Source organism: Artibeus jamaicensis, unplaced genomic scaffold, assembly GCF_021234435.1.
Source record: "Artibeus jamaicensis isolate MK-2021 breed Jamaican fruit bat unplaced genomic scaffold, CSHL_Jam_final scaffold_1689, whole genome shotgun sequence".
NCBI lineage: Eukaryota > Metazoa > Chordata > Mammalia > Chiroptera > Phyllostomidae > Artibeus > Artibeus jamaicensis.
The window spans coordinates 6,419,509-6,441,667 of NW_026522029.1; the positions used below are offsets into that span (position 1 = coordinate 6,419,509).

General features: G+C 57.2%; 1 protein-coding gene across 4 annotated transcripts in view; it reads left to right on the plus strand.

Annotated features, from left to right (window-relative positions):
• The window catches only part of KCND3 (potassium voltage-gated channel subfamily D member 3), a 183,458-nt gene that overhangs the window by 11,799 nt on the left and 149,500 nt on the right, over positions 1 to 22,159 (plus strand). The gene's annotated exons all lie outside the window — the stretch shown is intronic.

The following is a 22,159-nucleotide window of genomic DNA, read 5'->3' on the forward strand; positions in this document are numbered from 1 at the left end:
ACCTTCCCTGCGTTTGTCTGGAGTACATTTGCAGGCTGTTTTCCCTTACTTCTCCTTCCTGCTGCCCCAGGTGCTCAGGGGTCCAGTAGCAATGAGCAGACTTTGTGTAAGTGACTCTGAATTTGGGTTTTCTGAAAAGCAGGGCACCCACTGAGTTTCTCCCTCATGGAAGAAGGAGCAGTGCTGCCCTCTCAGCCTGGCGTTCTGATTGGATGACCTGGCCCACTGGGCGATAGTGCGATGGTCTGAATGGATCACGGCTGGGACACACGCGCAGCAGTGCTGTCAAAGGGAGGGAGACAGTCACACTCAGGAAGGTCACAGGTGACTGTCTACTACGCAGTGGCCGGCCCAGAGGTCCCTTCTCCAACTGAGGTCACAGAAAAATAATTATGGGGCTGGGATGGGAAACTTTGCATCAGGAGAAAGGGGCTCAGGAAAGAGATTACCATTTTCCCCTAACAGGATTAGCGCCAAGGAAGGCAGCTTTAGGGAAACGTGTACTTCTTAGGGTTTCTGCTTCAGCCGTTGCAAGTCATTGAAACTAATGCAAACCCCTTTCACAATTCATATGTGGGTCTATATTTGCTTAGGCAGGAAGCGTTATTTTATTGCTGGTGGAGAATTCATGAAGCTTTTCGTTTGGTCTTTGACAATTCGGTTGGTGGCATCCTGGTGATTTGATTTTTCTCCTGGCTGAAACCCTGTGGCTCTGGTGTGCATTTTCCCATAATGCTGCGTGTGCTGGTTTGTTGGGAATGACTGAGCAGGTGACGGGACCTTTGAAAATGATTGCATCTGGCCCTGGCCAGGTGGTTCAGTCCCTTGAAGCCTCAGCCCATGCACCAGAAAGGTGGTGGGTTTGATTCCTGGTCAGAGCACATACCTAAGTTACGGGGTTGATCCCCGGTCAGGGTGCATACAGGAGGCAACTGATCAATGTTTCTCTCTCACATCTCTCTCTTTCTTTTTCAAATCAGTACAGCATGTCCTTGGGTGAATGATCAAAAACAAACAAAAAAAGAAATGATTACATCTGTCATTCTGCCACACTGAAGGAGGTAGTGGGGGGAGCAAGGGGTGTCATCGTCCATTTGCGAAGGCCACATCAGATGGGGCACTGCCTTTACCTCTCGTCTGTCTGACGGAGGTCATCCTGCCCCTCCTCCCACCCTGACACACATGCTGCTCCCAGTAGCCGCTTCAGAGCGGACAGAATGTCTGGTCACTAGGCCTTGTCTCTCTGGGCTCAGGTAGCAGATGTGGGCTTTGGGGTACAATGGACACTAGGGGTAAGAGAGCTCCAGAGGTGTGTGCCGTGGTGTCAAAAGAGGCAGGCTCGCGTGCCTCTTCCAGGCTGACCCTGGCCACCCCTTCACTTTCCTGAGGGGACCTTGCCCCCGGCAGGGACCTGCCTGGCCACACAGCTGACGTGTGCAGTGCTCTCGAGTTCCCCTTGACAGGATTCACGAAACCAGAGCAACACCTCCAGCTGGGACAGGAGAGAGCAGAGCTAAAGTGGGGTTGTCTCAGAGGGCAGCCCTGGGGACTCCGGGGCCACCCACCTGTCACTGCACTGTTAGTACAGCAGCACACATGTGTCTACTGCGCATCAGTGTGTGCCACGTGTCACCTCTAAGTCTTCACAACAGCCCTGCAGGGCGCAAAGAGTTCTGGGAAGATGGAGAAGGTGAGGCTCAAAGAGGCTAAGTGAGTTTCTATGGTCACAGAGCTGACAAGGGGCAGGCCTGCGCTCGGACCTTCGGAGTCAGTCCTTTGTTCTTATGGCCTCAGGGTGTCACAGTCCGCCCTGAGGTGACAGGCCACCCTGTCACAGCACTAGTCAGAAAAGCATCAGGGCCGTGAGTGCCACGCATCCAGCCCTGTTCCAGGCCCACTGGGATTTTATAAATGAAGCATTTCCTTCCGACCCGTGGAAATGCCGCCTTCCGATGCATGGCTGCTTTCTTAGGAAAGTCCAGGTTCATGCTGTTGCTGGGCAGACCATGGACTTCCTTTAGCTTTTACCCTGTAGGTCCAGGCCCAAGTCCATGGTCAGAGACGGACAACATTGGCCTCACACTTATTTTCTTGGTGGAGGGCAGGAAGACAGTGCCAGAGAGCAAAGGCAAGAGGCAGGGAAGGGGGCTTGAGGGGAGAGCGTGCTCTCCCCGACTGCGGGCTCCACCCCTTCCTTCCCCCAGGCACCCGCGTGTATAGGAGGAGACACTAGTGGGCAGGGAAGGAAGCCTTAGTGGTGTTTCCCTTAACCTCATAAGTGCGAGAAAGCAGGCTTTTCCCTCCCCTCCAGTCTGGCCGGTGTCATCCAGGGCTGGGCTGGTTGCTTTGACTTTGACCTGACTTGCCATTTGGAACCGTCACCCGGCTCACTGTTCGGCTGTACATAGCAGGTGCTTGGCAAAATGCTTTTGAAGGGACAAGTTGGTGTGAATGGGCCACCTTTTCTATGTGCTTGATCTGATACTGTTCTCAGTGCCTTCTAGCCTCTCCCTGGGGTGGGCCCCAGGCCTGTGCTCTGCCCCAGCCCTGGCCCCGCCCCGGGAGAGAGGAGAGAGCCTTCGCCTGGTGCGGGGTCCGCCCCCCGAGATGCTCTGCGGCATCGGAGGTTTTACCAACCCAACCCTGGAAACCGTCGTCGGCCCGGCTGGTTTCTGTCCTGTGCGTGTTCACTGGCTGGTTGTAGGCCTGCGGACCATTCCCGAGAGCCTGTCTTTTTCTTACTCTTGTACATCCCGTGGCTTCTGTCTCGTTTCCAACAGCTCCCAGCAGACACCAAGTTCTGCTGCGAGACCCTCCCGACCTGATCCTTCCCCGAGCTCCTTTTTCCAGTCTGGAGGGACTGACTGTCTTCAGCCCCTTTGCAGAGTGGGGCTGACCGACAGGCCGAGGCCCATATGGCCAGTGAGGGACTTGGCTCTTCCTGGCTCTGGTTGCCATTTCTCCCTGCTTCCACAGGACTCGGGGATGAGTTTCTCAGGTGTCCCCCAGGGAGGGGCCTCCCGGAGCCAATTATCCCCATTTATTTAATAGCTCGAGTTCACAGAACACAAACAGCTCAACCAGGGCTTGAGGGCGGCTTCCCTCCTCAGCCTCCGAAGCTGGCAGGGGGGACCCCTGGGCCTGGCCCGCATGTCCCTTCTGCCCCCCGACAGTTAGGCTCCCCAGTGCCCCATTAAAGGATTAATTTCTGTTCTCCTAATTGATGCTATAAATAAAACAAATCCCCATTTATCTCCGTTAACAGAGGGAAGGGATAAAGCAGAACTCCCAATATTAAATAAGACCAGCACGTCTTATTTTGGGAATTAGTTTGGGAATGTATTATGTGTCGTAGGTTTTTTTCAAAGCCGATTTTCCTTTTAATTTTGTTTGACTTTGCTTGGTATCGCAACTGGCCTGGGGCTCGGGCTCCTGGATGGGTGAGGTTCTGGGGACAGGGCAGGGGAAGAGGGGGGCTCTCTGGAGGAAAGCCTCCTGGGTGAGCATCCCCTAGGGGCCTCCGAGAGCCAGCTCTGTGCCCAGCTCCAGGCCCAGATGGGAGGAGGTCCCCTTAGATATCCCAGGGAGGGGGAACAGGGCTTGGGTAGGGCATGGGGCAGCGTGGCTCCCGGTGAGACGGCCCCCTGCCGCCTGGTTGGCTTGGTTACGTAATTAAGACCGGCAGCCTGTGCCACCCTGTGCCCTGTGACAAGAGCTTTGACAGTGTCCAAACATCACTTTAAAGAAAAGAGAATCAATTTTACTTCTTCCAAGCATGAAGCAACCTCCAGGTGATTTGCATGTCCCTTGGAAACATAGCCCTGGAAGGGGCTTGCCTGCGGCGTCGGGAGAGGTGGGGGCCGAGCCCGAGATCAGTGCAGGCTGGGTGGGTGCTGGGCCAGGCCCCGGGTGCAGGCAGGGTGGGTGCAGACATGGAGCCGGTCTGAGAGCTGTCGCGTTAACCCTTCAGTCCCTGAAATCCTGACTGCACTCCCATCCACAGCCTCTGGGCCCCACCAACTCTCATCCCAACTCCCATGCGCCTTGGCCCGGGACACTGGTCAACAGTGCCCACCTGGACGCTGGTGGGTCCCAAGCAGGGCGTCTGACCCTAGTACACTGACTGGGCAGGAATGACCCCAAGGTCCTTTCTCGGCCTGACATTTGCTAAATTCTCTGGTGCTGGAATTCCTAACAGAGGGCACAGATCTGCATCCCAATAAGGTGTCACCCATTCACTCGAAGTTTACTGAGGGCCTACTGTGCGCTGGGGCAGCATGGTAGGCCTTGAGAATGCACAGGCCAACCCAGTGTAAGGCACAGACAAAATGAGTTGAATGCGATCAGTTCTCTTCCTTTGAACCAAAACAAGAGAGGGCGGGACGAGCAGTAGACCAAGGGGCAGGAGAGAGGCCGTTACCCACACTCTTCCTGCCACCCCAGGGACTGCCCTCATTCTGCTTCCTGTCTGGCTAACTCCCACCATCCTAAAACTCAGCCCTCCAGGAGGCCTTCCCCACGCTCCCCAAGCGAGCCCCCCTCCTCTCGACTCCCGTGGAGCCATGGCTATTTCTCTGTCTTGTCACTCTCTCTGTTCATGTCTTTCCCCCCTAGGGCGTGGGCTCCTCAAGGGTAGACGTCTGTTGCAAAGATCCTTGTCTGCTCCGTGCCTAGCACAGGGCCTGGTGTGTGGGAGACCTCAGTAGGTATCTGTTCAACCAAATGAGTTTGTGCCCCAGCCCGCCCAGCATCAGCCTTCCATTGGCTAGCCATCCCCTGGCCATCGTAAGCACTGATGAAAGCGCTAACAAGATGTCTGTGCGCAGGCCAGAGATGGGGAGGCCATGCCGGCACGCTCTAGTTCTCATGTCAGCCTTAGCAGGGTTGGGACCTCCTGCAGGGAAAGCTTCAACCCTTGTTCTTCACTATTTTTAGGCTAGTTGGCCCTGCTTCCTGCTGCAGACTTGGGGGCCAGGGAGCCACAGAAAGGGAAACATAGATAAGCCCCCTCCCATTTTACTTTTCAACAGATATTTACTGAGGAGCCACTAGGTGCTGGTTATACAGCAGCTAAGAAAATAGACCGTCCCCGATCTCGTGGCGCGTACCTTCTAGGGGTGGAGACCAGACAGCACACTGTTGGATAAGTACAACGTATGAGGCAGCAGTTAATGCTACAGAGAAGAATAAAGCACGACTGACGAATGGGAAAGCTGCGTGTGGGAGGGTGTGGAGCAAGGGTGGGTTGCTACTTTACATCGGGTCAAGATGGGCTCTCAGATACGGTGACATTGGAGCAGAGACCTGAGGAATGTGGGTAGCTTGGGCAACAAACAGCGAATGCAAAGGCCACCGGGCTGGGGGGCCTCGGTGTGCTATTCTTGGCACAGCAAACAGGTTTTCACGGTGGAGCCCCAAGAGCAGGGGGCGGGCAGGGAATAGGAGTAATGGGGGAAGCAGCTCTTGCACTGCGCTCAAGGTCAATGCCAGGACTTTGCCCTTGGCCTTTTACTCATCTTCTTAGGATGGGAAGGCACTGGAAGGTTTTGAGTCCACCTGACTTATATTTTAAAAGGATCACTCCAGGCCCTCAGTAGTGACTATATTGCAGAAGAGAAGCTCCTACAGTCATTTAAGCAAGCAATGATGGTGGCTGGGACTGAGGGTGCTAGATGTCACTGCCTTGAGGGAAGTGAGAGCTTCTGCCTGCGCTTGCAGGTAGAGGTGGCAGGTGGTGCCTGCTGGTCCTGCTCCCCCAAACCAGCTGGAAGCTTTACCAACTCCCGTAGCAAGACGCAGTCCTGAGGACCTTCTTTGCTCCTGGGAAACATGTGTCACAAGAAGAGGCCTCAAGGTGCTGCGGGACGGCTCCCAGGCCCCAGGCAGCTGGGCCCCAGCATGGATGCACAAGCCCAGGAGCCTGCAGCGGAGCGTGGGCGTCAGAGAGCAGGGCCGGCCGCCAGCAGGGGCATCTGCGCCCGGGACCAGGTTTCCTTTCGACCCAGGCAGCACCTGCCGAGGCCTGGGCATCGTGCTCACCACCCTGGGGGACAGTCTGGGCTCAGAAACTGAAGCAGAGATGCCACTCGTGATGCAGGTGGCCGGGGAACAGAGGGCAGGCAAGAGCCTTGGGCCACAGAGGCACCGGGTTGGGCTCCTTCGCTCATCCGGGACGAGAGCTATTCAGGTGCTTCCCCGCCACGGTATCACATGGGATGAGTCTTCTGACACGGCCATTCAGACTGTCGCAATTTTTGGAAAGGGATTTCCGGGCCGGCGCCTATTTCACAGCTCTCTTCCGGAATCTTCCAAATCAATCTCAGCCCCCCCTACCCCCCCAACGCTCTGTTTGGTTTTGTTTGGATTTCCCTTTTTAAACACAAACATGATTCTTCCTGAGGAGCAGCAATTATTCTGCCTGAAAATAGTGTAAATAGCAGGCGGCCCGGCCCTCCCTCTCCTCAGTGTTTGTGTCGCTCTCGCCCAGGAGGGCATGCCTGTCCCAGCCGTGCAGGGCTCAAGGCTGCGAGCCCCTCCTGGGAGGGGAGCGGAGCGGAGACTTCCAGCCTGGCCGCCCGGTCTCAGGCAGGCAGCCCTGGGCGCACCCAGCCACTTCCAAGAAGCTGCCTCTGTACTCACATCTTAAGTGTTCATCGTCTGCTGGTTTTCTTTTGTCAGAAGTGGGAACCCAGGCCCCAGCATCTCTCTTGGAAGGTGGGGACAGCAGTGACCTTAGACCCATACCTGATGGGATCTTTTTTTTGATCCTCACCTGAGGACACATATATTGATTTGAGAGAGAGAGAAACATCGATGGGTTTCCTCCCGCAAGTGACCTGACTGGGGATCGAACCTGTCACCTTTTGGTGCACAGGATGACACTCCAACCAGCTGAGCCACCTGGCCAGGGCTGTAATGGGATCCTGTCGGTGACAAGCAGGAAGAGCTTACCACAGTGCCTTTGAGCACCCAAAGTTCTTGGCTAAAAGGCTCCGAGACGGTGGCCTCCAGGTCAAGTCCCGCGTGCCTTTCTGAGGCCACTTTTCCCCAGCCCCCACCCTCCTCCTCCCAGCTCAGTGCAGATGAGGGGTGGGCGGGAAGGTGGGGGCGAGAGGGGAGGGTAACTCTGCCTTTGCTGACCACGACCGCGTGGAAGGAGATTGCATTGCGCCCATGTAATCATATTCCGGGTGTCAAATGAGTGTCATTAAACTGAATCAGAAAAATCGTTTTAATATAAGTGCCACCTCACACAGGAGCTAGTTGATGGAGAGATGGATGAGGCCGGGGACGCCTCCTTCGTACGGCCGGGCTGTAAAATCCCATCACCTTCATTATTTCCCACCGAGCCAGCGCATCATAATACCCATGAGCAGCAGAACAGCTTGAATTTAATATACAGAAAGTCCAATCAAACAATAAATGGATGGAACTATATAAAGAAACCATTTTCTGGGAGGCTGGCTTCATTCTCCGGGATTCAGCTCCCTGACACATGAAATGTGCATCAATTTTCCCCAACTAATGCAGCTGCCGCGTCACCACGAGCTGTGTGTTTGCTCCAGAAGGGAGAAGAGGGGAACGCGCCCCCCCCCACCGCCTTATTGGGCTATTGATGCCAAATTGCAAATCTCATTTTCTGGGACGTGCGTCCGGTGGTTCCTGGTGGCCCAGCAAGGTGCCATCCTGATGCCAAGAAGACGGCTCCATCCCAGAACTTGACTCCGTCTCAGTGGCACTTCATCGTCATCCTCCTCCAACAAAAGCCAATTCTGGACACCACTGCGGGCCATTGGGGGCTGGGCCCTCTCTGCCCCGGCAGCCGAACGTTGGGCTGTGCAGGCACAGCTGGGCACCTGTGGGCTCCGATGGCCCGGTCTCACCCTGAGGTCGCGCAGAGCAGACGTCTCATTAAGGACTGCATCCTCCCCTGCACAGTCCCCACCTCCCCTTCCAGCTCCCTGACCCCATGGGCTGTTGACCGACTGTCACCACAAACAACAACCTGAGAGGCCAAACAGAGCTCAAAGGGCTGGTTGGCTCCTTAAAAACTGCATGTGTCAGACTGAGAGGAAATAATAATGTTCCGTGGCCAGTGGGTTCTCTCTCCAGCACAGTTTTTCTGGCGGCAGGGATAACTGACATCTAACTGTCATTACATGCTTATAGATGCTGAGAAATATCGTTAGCTTGTTTTTACTTCTTCCTGGTCACACATTCATAAGCGGGAAAAACAACAACTAGGAGAATCAAAGTAAACGAAACAACATCAGGACCATGGACAGTACTGATCTCGGTTGATTCAAATCAGCCGAGATTAGCCAGCACCTAGTATTTGTTGGGGATCTAGAAATAAAGGAGACCTGGGTCCTTTCCCCGAGAAGTTTGCAGTATAGCGAGGGATTTGAGTATGCTAACCGGCACACAGGAGGGAACTGGGCATGCGCCGAAACCACTGGGAAGCGTCGGCGCAGAATGAGTGCTTAGTAAATATTTGCCCGTGGATGAATGACTGGCTCCACGGAAAGGTGACATTTGAGCCAGACCGACGACGGTGGGTAGGATTTCCATGTGTGGAAATGGGAAATGTAAGTACGTTGCGAAAGGGCACGGCGTCTGGGCAGCTTAACGAATATGCTGTTTGCTAGTGTTTAGGGATATGAGGGGAATGGCTGGACATCGTGGGGAGGGCAGGTGTGCTAGAGAGAGGGAGGGCTGCAAATACCAGGCCGGGGAATTTATTTGGTAGGGTTAGGGAGCCACTCGCGGTGTCTCGGCGACGCACTGATTAGGGAGATCTATTTGCACTTGTCTCTTGGAAGCGTGCTAGAAGACCTCGGATATAATGCCGTCAGCCAGGAGACTGATCCAGGGAAGAGGTAAAGGACATGGGTCCCGGGACAGTCACGGCGAAGAAGGAGAGAAGGGATTAGAGTGGAAAGACATCCAGGAGAAGGAGAAGCGGAAGTAACTCTGGAAGTATAAGATGGGCTGATTGGAGGAACGGAGTTAGCAGACAGGCGAGGAGGAACAGCTTGGCAGGAGGTCAGGAGGAAGGAAGAGACAATGAACTTGGCTTTGCACCTGCCACGTTTGCAGTCAACCCTGATGTCCTTGAGGCGGCTGGCAGGCAGGGGGAAAAGCAGAAAGGAGCTTTGCAGGGTGACAATTTTGGGAAACCATCAGCTGAAACAGGGCAACTAGCTGAGCTTGCCAAGGACATGAAGGGAAGGAAGAGGGGGCCTCAGGGAACACTTCCTGCCCCCCTGCCGGGAATGTCGAAGCCACCTGTGAACGGCTTTGCGGACACTTCCACTCCGCCTCCCTTCCTGGCCTGTGGAAGTTCCCGTCCATAGCATGTGTCTGTCGTAGCTAAAGCTCCTGCTGGTTTCCTGAGTAAAATGAGGTTTTCTTTTTTGTCTCCTGCAATGATAATTAAACAAACAGCGTTGTTTAATTATCAAGCAAAGGCAAGCAAAATGTACTGATGGGCTTTGCTGAAGAAACAATAATAGTGACAGGGTCTTTCCATTGGCACATGGCTAGGAGGCAAGGTCGACATGGTCTCAGACCAGCAGCGGTCAGTGCCTGGCCCAGGGTGCTGCTGACCCAGAGTGGCACAGCCTTTGTGGGTGGCGCTGTCCTGTGCCTTGCAGGTCCAGGCCCCGGGGATGAGCCTTCAGGCACATCAGACACTTCTAGCCCCACTCGTCCCCTCCTTCTCCTTAGAGAGAAATGTCAAGTGCACTGCTAGGATCCCTGGGAGCTGCCTCTGGCCTGCCGGCTCTTGGGGGAGTCATCTCGGGCCCTGGATAAGCAATAGGGACAGTGATGGTGCAACAACTGAGCAAACAGGGGTTGAGCTGTCCCTGCGAGCAAGACACAGCCCATGCAAGTTGGCCTGTGTCTCTCTGGAAGGAGAGACAGGGCGTGAGGGCTAAATCCCGGAAGGCGGGCGCTGGCTCCCATTGCACACGTGGGAAGGCCAAGTGTAGGGAACTTGCCCGCGCTCCCGTGCTGCTGCTGTAGCTCCATTACTGGACTCAGACCAAGTCTTTGCAACATGTTTGGAGTTCGCTGCTTCGTAAGGAGCCTCAGCCCAGTAACGGAGGCACCCTGTGCACACAGAGCTGTGTTCCTGGGTTCAACAAGGTATGAGGGAGGAGTAAAGGTCAGGAAAGTGTGAGGGGAAGGTGGAGGAGGCAGGAATCAGGGAAGACTTCTTGGAGGAGGTGGTGGCCTTTCAGTTGGCCCTTGAAAGAGATCATGCAGACAAGTTACACATGAATCTGTTTATTTGATCATTTATTTAACAAGTACGGGGGTGTCTCCGTGTGCCAGGCAGCATGAAGGAGGCTGAGGAGGCCGTCGTCGTGAACAGGGCAGACATATTCCCTGGGGCCGGCCTTCTAGTAGGAGCAGCAGACAATAAACAAATGAATATATGAAATGAGAACGAAAGGTTGAAGGAAAATCTACAAAGGAGAGAGAGAGATAAAGCTGGTAAGGGGGAGAGAGGAGGGGTCGCGGCAGGAGAGGGACGGCCACTCCTGTCTGTCCCCAAGTAAAGCACCATGCACAGTTGCTTAGGAGTCGGAGAGAGGCCGGCCGCAGGGTGGAAATGAAGACTTAATAGCCATGTTCGAACCTCTTCAGGGTTGTTTCCCGGGAGGCGGAGAAGCAGCTGCATGCCGTCCCCCACTGAGGGCTGAGGGAGCAGAAATAGGCTCTGGGTGACACTGGGGGGCCACTGTCCCCCCAACAACAACAGCGACCACTAATGTCCTGGAGCCGTTGTGGTGCTCCAGGTACTATGCTAATAATAAATTACTCACATGCATTACCTCTTATGTGCCTCTCAGGAGTGCCCTGAGACCCCCAGGACAGAGAGAGAACTGTTCCCTGTAGTCACAGCTAAGGGAATAGAGGCCTGCTGAGGGCCCGCCACTGGTGAGCGGAGAAACTAGGGTTTGGACCCGCACGGGCCCAGACAGCGTCGGCCCTTCACCCGTCACTGACCACCCAGATCTCCACCGGATAGGCGTCTGGGGGAATCTCCTTCCCCGGCCTCCGTCTTGGGCAGACGCAGGAAGACCCAGCACCCCGGTGTCCTCAGGTGCCAGGGCCAAGGGCTCGGGCCTGTTGGCAAAGGTCAGGAGAGCAGAGTAGACACAGGGTGATGGCAAAGAAAAGATCAGGGCGGCAGGAGACGAGGCCAGCGGGGACCCAGGCTGGCCTTGGCCAGCAGAGACAAGCGGGAGCCCAGGCCACAGGCAGGAGGCGGTTCAGCCACAGGCGCAGCACGAACTGGGGAAGGAAGGAAGACAAAAAAAAGGGGATGGGAAATTTTCGTGCAGTAGTAGCGTTTACACACAAAAAAATTTTTAAGGGAGAAGGAAAGTGGTAAATATGCATAGTATGTAAATACCCCATATAAATATCTCTTACAACAACTGTTTAGCATCTCCTTCCACCTCCCTCTCTGGAGAAAGTCTGATCCCAGGTGGCTTTGTGGCCCGTGTCCTACATCTGCTGACCTGGCCACCCACCCCACAGCAGGCCTTTGGGAATAACTCAGCCTTTTATCTGGCCCCTTCCCGGCCCACCGGAGAGATGGAGCTCAGTCCAGCAGAGCAGAGGCCGGCCCTCGGATTTTTGGGGAGGACGGAAGCAGGTCCGGTGGGGGAGCCCGTCAGAGTGGGGACAGAGCACTGGATGCCCCGCCCTCCAGGCTCCTCCCACTGACCTGCCCGTCTTTAGGTCCAGGAGATGAGGGAGGGGAGGAGACCCTTGGGGAACGTCAGCCCTGGGGGGTCACAGGTGTGGGTCTCTCCTCATGAGTCCTACCCTCCACCTCCCACTCTGCTGAGTCTTGTGCCATTTTGATGCTGGACTCATTTTGCCTTTCCCCCTCCGTTTCTGCTCCTGAGACGCAGAAGGGGAATGTGCCGTATGTTACCCTACATCCCTCTCCCCCCTTCTCCCCTGGCCTGTTTCTTTTCTGCCTCCAGAAGCTGCTGGAAGTCCCCCCCACCCGAGACTTTTGTACCTGAAGCTTTCTGTCCCCATCTTCTGAGCTGAAGCCCCTCACCTCTGCCCTCCCTCCCCCTCCAACAGAAGCGTCTCTCTGGGTTGGCGCCTTGTTGATTAATAAAACATCTGGCATGTCAGAGTCTGGGCAGGGCCCCCCGCCCCCACCCCTCACCCGACACACCCCGTCTGACTTTCCTCATGTTCCCATGTAAGGTCAGCTTCTCATCCGAGGTGCAGAGGCTGCTGGGCTGCTGCCGAGCTAGGTGCCTTCTGCCTCAGCTCCCTCCCTTCCTCCCTGGGCTGACCCAGTCCCTCTGCCTGTGGGGGTGGGCCCTGGAGGACGATGGGAAGACCACTAGATTAGGAGTCAGGAAGTGTGGGTTGTGGGCCACTTTGGGCAGGCGGCAGTCACTTCCCCTTCTGAAGGACGAGGCGTTGGATTCAGTGAGTCCTCTCTCACCTCCTGGCCTGCTTCACACACTGTAAGCCTCCCCCTCTCCAAAGGAAAGCCAATCATTTGCCTGGTGGCCTGGGTCACCCACAGCCTGGAGAACCAGCTCTGGGGGGCAGGGCCCTGGAGACCTCCCCACGTTCAGTGCTTTGCCCCCAAAGAGGCAGAAGTTAGAGGGTCCTCATCCGAAGTGGCTGTGAGAAATGCAAGTCTGCAGGGGGGTCTGGGGGGGGGCCTGCCTGGAGCCTATTCTGAGACCTTTAGAGTACCTGATGGTGAGCCGCAACAACAAGGTCAAGGTCAGCAGCCCTTGACCACACACTCCCGTGTTTGGAGAGAGCAGGGCATCATGACTCCTGCTCCCTGGACACCTCGGGACAGGCCAGACAGCATCGGATGTCGGCCCTGCGGCCCTCAGACTGTGTGAGCTGCATGAATTCTGACTTTGGGAAGCAAGTCCCTTGGGAGCTGGACGCCCTTCAACAGCCTCCCCAGCAGACGGCAGTGGGTCCGCCTGACATTCAGGGCTGACAGTGGGGCCTGTGGGCTGAAGTGCACTCCACCTTGAGGAGGGTAAATGTTCGCACGCTCCTTGTGCACTGAACCCATACCACTGTCCTGTAAGCCGGAAGGATGAGGGCTTTGAGAACCCGAAGGTTCTGGTAGGAAACAGCTCTGGAAGGCGAGTGTAATTATGATCAGGATGTCACTAGGAGACTCGGGGGCCAGAAGACCCTGGGACATCTGTGCTGGCACAGATGAGGGTGACGCAGGCACAGCCCTGGCAGACAGATCCAAGCCCTTCGGGGAGTGCAGGCTTCTGTGAACCAGCTCCTCGCCAGCCCTCTGGGATGAACAGCCAGGGACCCTGGAAGCGCAGGCGGGTGGGGTCTGGGCCCAGTGAGTCCTTACCCCACCCCCACCTCTTTCTCTTCCCCTGTTACCCTGTTGGTCTGTAAACGGCCCTTCCCTTCTCTACTCCCGTTATTTTATTGCTTGAGTTTCCCGCAGGAATGCGAGGGAACCTGCATATCGCTATCCGCATCTGTGTGGGCAGCTTGGCTTTCATTACCTGGAGTTATTTGAATGAAACCAACCATTAAGTGGTCACAGAGGACTGAGGAGGGGTGAGTGTGTGTGTTTCCCAGGGGCTTCCTTTCTAGTGCGCAGAGAAAACACATCTGCGGAGGGGGCAGCAGGGTGGGGGCAGTGAGGGTGGGGCTGTCGTTGACGTGGGACAGGTCAGGGAGTCTTGCACAAGGCAGCCCTCTCCCTCCCATCATCCCCGTCTGACAACCTGAGCGAACAGCCCCTGTTTGCATGGGCAGCTCCTCCCAGTCAGGCCCTGTGGTGCCGGTCCTGGCTCCCCACATAGGGCCTGGCTCACAGAAGGGACCCAGCGGTCAGGTGCTGGCCCACCACTGTCCGTCCATGTCCGTCCATGCCTACGGGTTCAGCTCAGACCCAGTGAGAAGTGCCCGCACCTGTGCGGGACACATGACCTGAGGGGAAAAAACTTTAAATGCAGTGGGACTGTGCAGTGAGTCAGGGGTCAGTCTGCGTCTCGCGGCCTGAAGTGAGGAAGGACGTGCCCAAATTTGGGGTGTGGTGTGTTGGTCTGGAATGACTCCTGTCCAGATGGGGCAGAGCCAAGGCGGTCATCAGCTCTGTCCGTCCTGGAGACAGCACGGAAGAGCCAGGACTCGGAGTGTGAACCGTGCGAGCAGGCTGGCCGACAGAGCTGGAAGGGGGTGTTCCAGCACCAGGGGAACGTTGCAGGAGAGAGAGTAGGCACTGTGCTCCTGGCGTGGCGTGGCCTCATGTGCGTGTCACAGGCGTGTGCGAGTGTCTGTGTGTGTGTGTGGAGGCCTGCTGCAGGGAGGGGTGGGGGAGGAGGCCGTCCTCAGGGCAGCCCTGGGCCACTGCGAAGCCTGGGGCACCTAGATCCTTGCTCTCTCTTCCTTCTCGGAAGGCAGGCCTATGGAGGGGTGACCGCCCCTCCCACACCGGAAGCATCACCCCTGGCCAGGCCTGGGGCTCGTGGTCCTAGGATGAGCTCCTTGTCCCCTGTCCCCACGACATTGCCCTGAAAGCACCTCTGTGGCTGAGGGATCCAAGGAGAGTCGGCAGGGATCGTGTCTCTATGAATTGACTACTCATACCAGCGATGTTCAGTCTTTCACTTTTAAAAAATTATGAAATATATCAAACATAAAGAAAAAAAAGTCTCATCTTTTAAGCAGCATCTGTGAAACCCCTTCTGCCATAGACGCGAGTGCCTGTCGGCAGTACGGCAGCATTATTTAATGAAACGGATGTTGTCCGGGAAACTTCATTTTAATGGCGGCGGGGGGGGGGCGTGTGTATGCACCAAGGTATGTATACTGTCACTATAAAAAGCCAAGTTAAAAATCTTTTCCTTCACATTCTTTGTGAAAACGAAACCTGAACCAGGAAGACTTTACGGTCCTTGGACTTATAGTCCCGTGTGGGGTGGGGCGTGGGGAGGACACGCCCCCAGGGGCGGGGCCCGGGGCCGGGGTGAAGCCACAGTTGCTGGTTCCCTTTCTTCATTCCACGAATACTTCCGACCCCACGTAGGCCTGCTCCTGAGGGGGTGGGAAGCCCCCGGGGTTGTCACCTGGCACAGAAATAGATCAGATGAGCCGCTGCGACCTGTCCCTTGAACCACGCCCTGTGGGCGACAGGGAGGAAGGTCAAGGAGATGGCCGTCTCTGTCCAGTGCGCGAGCACACAGGACCCCCCTCTCTCTCTGGGAGGTGGTTCCTCCCAGGTGGGGGAGGGGACCAGGGCCTCTTCGTTTTGTAACTTTGCGAGAATAGGCGTCGGTTCTGCTCTCCACCGTATTCTTGTGTCTACCTCCTTGTAACAAGTGGAACTTCGACAAGAGGAGGTCCGGTTCTGTCTGTCCTTCCTCACTCCAAGTTTAGATCAGTGCTTCCCAGTGCAGCCATCTGGCCTTGGCTTCCACCCTGCTCCTCCAGGGCTGGCCGGGCTGCATGAGGCAGGAGGTTACTGACCAGGGGCTCTGCTGCCCAGACCCCGCCCAGCAACCCCGCTGGGGACTAAGATCTGTACATACTCCAACTTGCCTGTAACCCAGCCTTGCCCACCTGTGAACTAAAACCCACATGTTGGGAAACTCGTGTCCTTGGTTTCACCTCTGCACACCTGGGGCCCAGGTGGGTTACCCTTGGTGGCGGTCTGCTCTGGCCTGGCACTGGGAGCCAAGCCAGGAAGACAGTCGAGCCCTGGAGTCCACTGTTGTGGCGCAGATGGAGTCCTAGCGCCCCCCTCTCCCCGCGCAGCCTGGATGGCAGCCCAGGCAGCCAGCCCTACTGCTGCATAATTGCCTGTTTCCCTTTTTCCGCTGCACTGCGATGGAGTTATAACCAGACGGCAATCCGGAGGTGCTGACGGGTGGGTGGGATTCAGAAGTGGGATAAGGATGAGTCCTCCACGCCCTTTCTGCGGAGGGTTAATTCCCTCCAAACCCCGAGACCGCCTGGAGGAGGCTGCTGTCCATAAGACGATCTCAGAGGAGTCAAGGATTTGCTTAGATAGAAAACCCTTTCGAAGAGGAAAAGCCCCATGTGTGTGTGGACAGGGGGCAGCGGCAGGGGAGGCAGTGCAGCTGGTCCTCTGGGCTCTGACCGCCGTCTGGCGGGAAGGCCCCCCCCCCCCCCCCCCCCCAGTCACCTTAGCATCTGCCAGGAAGCTTTTCCTGAGGAAGCTTAACCTCTGTCCCTCCTGAGAGGGTGGTTCACTGCCTCTGGTCAGCCATCCCTGCAGCTGGAGGTCTTTTTAGCGCCCCTGCTGTTCCACTCCAGGGAACAGCTCACTGACCACCGGGAACTTGGCGGGGCGGTTTATTCTAATAGAAATGATAGGAAAACCCTCGGGCAGTGGGCCAGGCACTGCCCTAAGTGGTCTGCACTTGTTAATTATTGAGCAGGTGTTATCATTCTCCTGCCCTTACAGATGAGGAAACTGAGGCGCAGAGACGTGAAGTGACTCAGCAGAGGCACTCAGTGGCAAAGTAGTGTTCCAAATCCGGGCGTTCTAGCTCCCCAGCCACCCATTCACTACCCCAGATCGTCACTGTCATGTCCACAGTGGCCTGCATCAGTTCCTCTGAGAGGCCTGCTATCACTTAGCTTCTAATGTGCAACAAACCACCCCAGAAATCCAGCAGCTTAAGCTGTAAACAGTTATTATTTCTCATGCTTCGGCGGGTTGGCAGGGTGGCTCTCTTAATCTGGCTGGCAGGGCACTCTCTTCAGTTAGTCTAGATGGAGGGATGATGGATGGACGGTCTAGAATGGTGTCTCGTGTCTGGCGGCTGGCCCCAGGTCAGCTGGATGACATGGCTCTTGTCTGCATTGTGCAGCTCACTAGGCCAGCCCCTCCAAACAGTGACAGTCACAGAGTTCCCAGGAGCTACAAGAGAGGTCAGACCCCAATGCACAAGCCCTTTCGAGCCTCTGCTTGGGTTACATCTGCTGCATTGCAGTGGAGTTATAACCCGAAGGAGATGTGGAGGTGCTGACGGGTGGGTGGGATTCAGAAGTGCGATAAGGATGAGTCCTCCACTCCCTGTCTGCAGAGGGCTAATTCCCTCCAAACCCCAAGACCGCCTGGAGGACATTTGCTAATGTCCCAGCAGTCAAAGCAAGTCACAAGGGAAGCCCAGGTTCAAGGCACGTGAAAACAGGTTCTGCCTCGAGTCTGCTTCTCAGATAGGAAGGGCCACGGTGTCCCATTGCCTGGGGCGAGAACACAGAGGGAGGGGAGAACTGGTGGCCATCTCTGCGACCTGTCCAGGAGTTCTCACTGTGAACGAAGTGGACTCAACTTGATAGTGGGTGAGAGTGGGGAGGTTTAGGCAAGCTGGGGGTCCCCGCAGACTTCAGCTTGGTTGAAAGTCCAAGTTGGCCCCACGGTGCCCACACAACACAGTAGCGTCAGGTCCCTGGCTGTGGGCTGCAGTGGATGGTGGAGCTGTGTGGACCAGGGTCGGGGAAGGCAGTGAAGGTCACAGACTTCCCCGTGGCGGCACGCACCCCCACCTGTCCCGGGGACAGCCCTGGGCTTGTTTCTTTCCGAGAGCTGTGATTGCTGCTGGCACTCAGGCCCGGCTTGTCCCAGCAGGCCCCACCGGAGAGTGTGGGTTAGTCCGACAGGGGCTCTGAGTGTGGGCAGACCTGGTTCCCTTCCCCAGCTCTGCCACATTCTCGCAGTGCGCCCGAGTGGAAGTCTTCCCGTGAGCCTCGGTTGCTTCTTTAGGCAAAGGAAGGAGGATGGCTGTGAGGTCTAAACCTGACGATGTTTAGGGAGTGCCGGGGCCAGTGCCTGGGCCGTGTGCATGCCCAACTCTAGCCGCCACCGGAGCTCGGAGGGGCCCCTCTGCCCTTGCCCGTGGGCGGGGATGGCCAGATGAACAGAGCTGTCGCTGGTAAACACCACTTGGCTCACCCAGGAGTACCAGATGGTGTGCCAGCAGCTCAGGCCATGGAAGCTCAGGGCAGGAGCTGCAGGAGAACGGGAGTGGGACAGGGGCTGCCCAAGGGCCCGGCTCTGCGGGCTCCCCTCACACAGGCCTGCGGGGCTCTGGGCGAGCCTCAGGGTCTCAGCCCCAAGAAAGCTGAGGGGGAGCCCCAGTCCCAGTGGGCAGCACCCACAGTCGGACCGCAGCCCAAGTCACCCTATTTCCTGGACGGTGCTCTCCCCATCATGCTGTGAGGTCTTCTGATGCGCCCCTCAGGTTCCCCAGACCATCTGCAGTGGCTCCTGCCTGGGTTGCAGCGCTTCTTCGGCATAGACAGGGCTGGGGGTGGGGGGAGGCACAGTGGGTGCAAAGCGGCAGCAGGGAGGGAGCGTGGTGACTGCTGGCAGCTGCCGGGGAGGAGACAGCCTGCGCCCTCTGCACTGAGCGGAGGTCAAGCTCGGCTTTCAGACTCCGAGGAAACAAAAGAGAGAGACGTCCCATCCAGCCAGCCTCCTCCCTCCCTTCGCTTAGAGCTGCCTGGAGTGAACGAGGAAACGATTATTTATCAGGGAGTCGGTCCGGAAATTGGACACATTCGACAAAGACCAGGAAACGTCGTGCCAACCGGGTCTGAGGGGGGTGACAAGGCTGCTGGTAGCACAATGGCCTCGCTGGCGTCAATGTCTGCTGTTGGAAGGACAGCCGAGGACGCCTGCTGTATCTGTGATGGGGGCAGGTGGACGGGCCCTCCGTGGCCAGCCATCCTGCAGGCTTCCCGCGCCTGGTGGGTCAGTCAGGCAGGAGCAAAATCGGCCCGAGCGCCGGCCCCGGGGGCAGAGAGACAGCCCCGTCCTCTGTGGCACCTCCCACTTCCCTGGGATGAGAGCAGGATCCAGGTAGCCTTGTCTGTGCCCCCTACCCAAGCTCCTGGCAAATGCCTCGCTGCTCTGGCAGGGAGGGGCAGGAGGCCAGGTATGAGCTGGGGGCTCCCTGGGGGGGAAGCAGGTGTCTGGATGGGGTTCCCCAAGTCCCTTGCTCCCCTGCCCCACTGCCAAGGCCCTGGGCTCCCCTCCAGCGCCTCATTAAGAAACAGAAAAATGAGAGCTGATGGGAAAGTGTTCCGGAAACAGTCTGTTCTGTTCTGTCCCCTCTCCCCGGAGATGTGTGCTTGTTCCCTTATTCCCATCTCATGTGAGCAGGCCCTGGGAGAGACTGTCTCGCTGGAGTGGAGTCGGTTTTGGTATGTGGCTGCTAAGGTTTCCGTCAAGTGACTCTCCCTGGCTCAGCCTGGGGGGGGGGGGTCAACGTGGGCCTCCCTACAAATCTGGCCCCAGGATTCCCCAAGGATCTTCCAGCCTCCTGTACCCAACCACCTTCCGGGCTAGGGGAGGGGCCGCTGCGGCCTTCGCTCATGGGAACCCTTTGGCCCTGACCCGTCCCATGTGGAGGCAGGCAGGGGGCCCGGCCCTGGCTGGTCACTGGATCCTGGAGTGTCCCCACTCCGTGGCCGACCCTGTTTCTCCATTTGGGGGTGACCGAGGGTCGTGCACTGTGCTCCTCAAGGTTGCTGAGTAGGGCTCTAGCAAGTGCCTTGAGGAGCAGCTCCCAGAGCCAGAAAAGACCTTGGATTTGGGGGTGTTTTCTCTGGGCCCAGATCTCAAGCCCTAATGGCTACAGAGGGCAGAACCCTGGAGAGTGTGTTTGGGGGGTCTGGTGCGAAGGGGAAGTACTGGGACTGGGGGACCTTCTGACAGCGGGGCTCTCACACCCACCGTTTCCGCACTGGGGATCTGAGGGAGGGCTCTCTCTGGGTGTTCTGCTTGGTACCGACTATATGCCACAGAGCACCCAACCGGGACGGTGATGACATGGAAAGCACCTCCCTCCGTTGGTCAGAGCCACCGGTGCCCTGGGTTGTCACCCTTCCCAGCAGCAGGCCAGGAGAGAGCACAGGTGTGCCTGCCCCCAGCCAGCAGGAGTCAGCCAGTGGAGTTCGCGTCTGTGGCTCGGCTCATGGGCGCCGACTGGGGAGCTCCCAACCCCTATGACCTTCAGGAAAGAGGAAGGCCCCCACCTGTTGACCTTGGACAGTGGGTGAGGTGAGCTGCCCAGAGCAAAGAGAGGAAGAGGCTCTGGGGGTGGAGAATGGGTTGGAAAGTTAGGAGTCTGGGGGCGGGGGACTGGGAAAGGGAGGGCTGTCTGCTTCCGGGGGGGGGCGCGTTTGAGGCAGAACATCTAAATACGGAGTGGTGACTCCATCCCTGCTTCCCTGTTTATTTGCCCCTGAAGAGAAACCCTCAGTGTTTTGTGGAGAGTCGGTGGGGAGGGGGGGTGGTGGATGAACAGGTGTAAGCGCTTCGGGAAATGAGGGCCGAGCGGCCCTCCCTGGTGACCTCTGACCCAGCGCTGGGGCCGGGACAGCGAAGGCAGCACGGGCCGGTGGACTGAGTCCAGCTCTTGGGGTTTCGGAACAATCGCTCCTCCTGACGGCTGTGCAGTCTGGCGTCCTCTGCGAGAGTGCGTTTGTGTGTTTCCCTCCCCGTAGGGCTCTGTCATTGGGTGATAAAACAGAACATGAGGAGTGTCATTCGAAAGCAATTACAAGCAAGATGCATAATGGCAGCGCTGGAGAACATGGCATATGGCCTCGGGCAGCGCCGTGTGAGGACTGATCTGGAGACGATGTTCCTCCCACCGCCGCCTGCAAGCCCGACTCTGGCTTCAGCCTTCACGTAACGGAAGGAAGGGCCATCCAAGCCCCCACCCGCCTCCCCCAGCCCGCCGCGTGGATGCTGGAGGCTGTGGGGTGAGGGAGATCAAGGGCTGTCCTGCAATGCTGACCCTCAGGACAGGGCCAGAGGGAGGGAGCCTGCCAGCTGCAGAGGGTGGAGGAGAAAGGGGAGCAACAGGAGCCCCCAGAAACCCCAAGCCGAGCAGCCCAAGCCTGGAGCACTTTAGGGGTCTTGGGGAGCACGGAGCGTGGAGGCTACGTGGCAACGCATGTTTATTTCCTGTGCTGACTCCGGTGGCTCTGTGCCCTCACCGCAGTGACAGCGCCCCTGCCCCGGGCAGCTGCTCTGTTCCCGCATCAGGCCAGTTGCTAAGGGAAGTTCCCAGGGCCTCCCGTCTGCGCCATTTGTCAGTGACCAACTTTTCCTACTCTTCCTGGCAACTGGCTCTGCTCCTGGGCCTGGCGATCGGGCGAGGCTTCCCCCTACCCTGGTCTCAGCTCAGGGCTCTGCCGGCGGTCAGAGAGGTTTTCTGGGGCGTGGGACCCCGGCAGGAAGGGCGCAGCCTGGTCAGGTTGGATGGGTTTATGCAAGTTGGATTGGGAGTCCCCTCTCTGTCTCAGACTCAGAAGGAAAATGTCCCCTGTCCCAGCCAGGCCGTGCTCGTGCGTGTGTGTGTGTGTGTGTGTGTGTGTGTGTGTGTCTGGTGGTTTGGGGACAGCCTATGTCCAGGCTGCCAGATCACTGGGCAGAACCCCCAGGGACTCAAGGGTCCTTATCCTTGTCCCCTGGAAAAGCCCCAGTGACCCCCACTGTATTCTGTGGGGACAGTAGGGAATAGGCAGTCCGCCCTCTCCAGGACTCCCCAACCTCGCAGGTCTTCCTGACCTCAGGGGAGTCCTTATCTCCCCTTCCCCACCTACTCACAGGCCCCACCGAGAAGAGCAGGTTTATTTTCTAAAGGCCAGAGAGCGAGTATTTTAGGCTTTGCGGGCCATACGTTCGCTGTTGTGGCTACTCATCTCTGCTCTTATAGCCCCAAAGCAGCCGGAGACAATAGGTAAACGAGTGAGCGTGGCTTCGTTCTGATTTCACTTATAAGGACAGGAGGTGGGACAGATTGGGTCTAAGAGCCAAGGCAGGAGCCCGGCCCCAGGGCTTGCCCTGTACAAACACCCTCTTTCTCCAGGGCCCGAGGAGCACCTGGCGGTAAAATGAAGACCTCGGGCCAGCCCTTCTTGCTCCCTTCCTGAAGCACGGACACACCGCCCCTTTTTTCCTTAGAGTCAAACCGTGGTAGAACCTGCAACTGAAAAGGTCGTTTTATCCCATCTACTTATGTACAGATGGAAAAACACACGAGGCCATAGAGAAGTTCAGCTGCTCACCCAGGCCGACAGTGTGAGGGTGGTCGGTGACGCGGGCTGTGAAAGACTT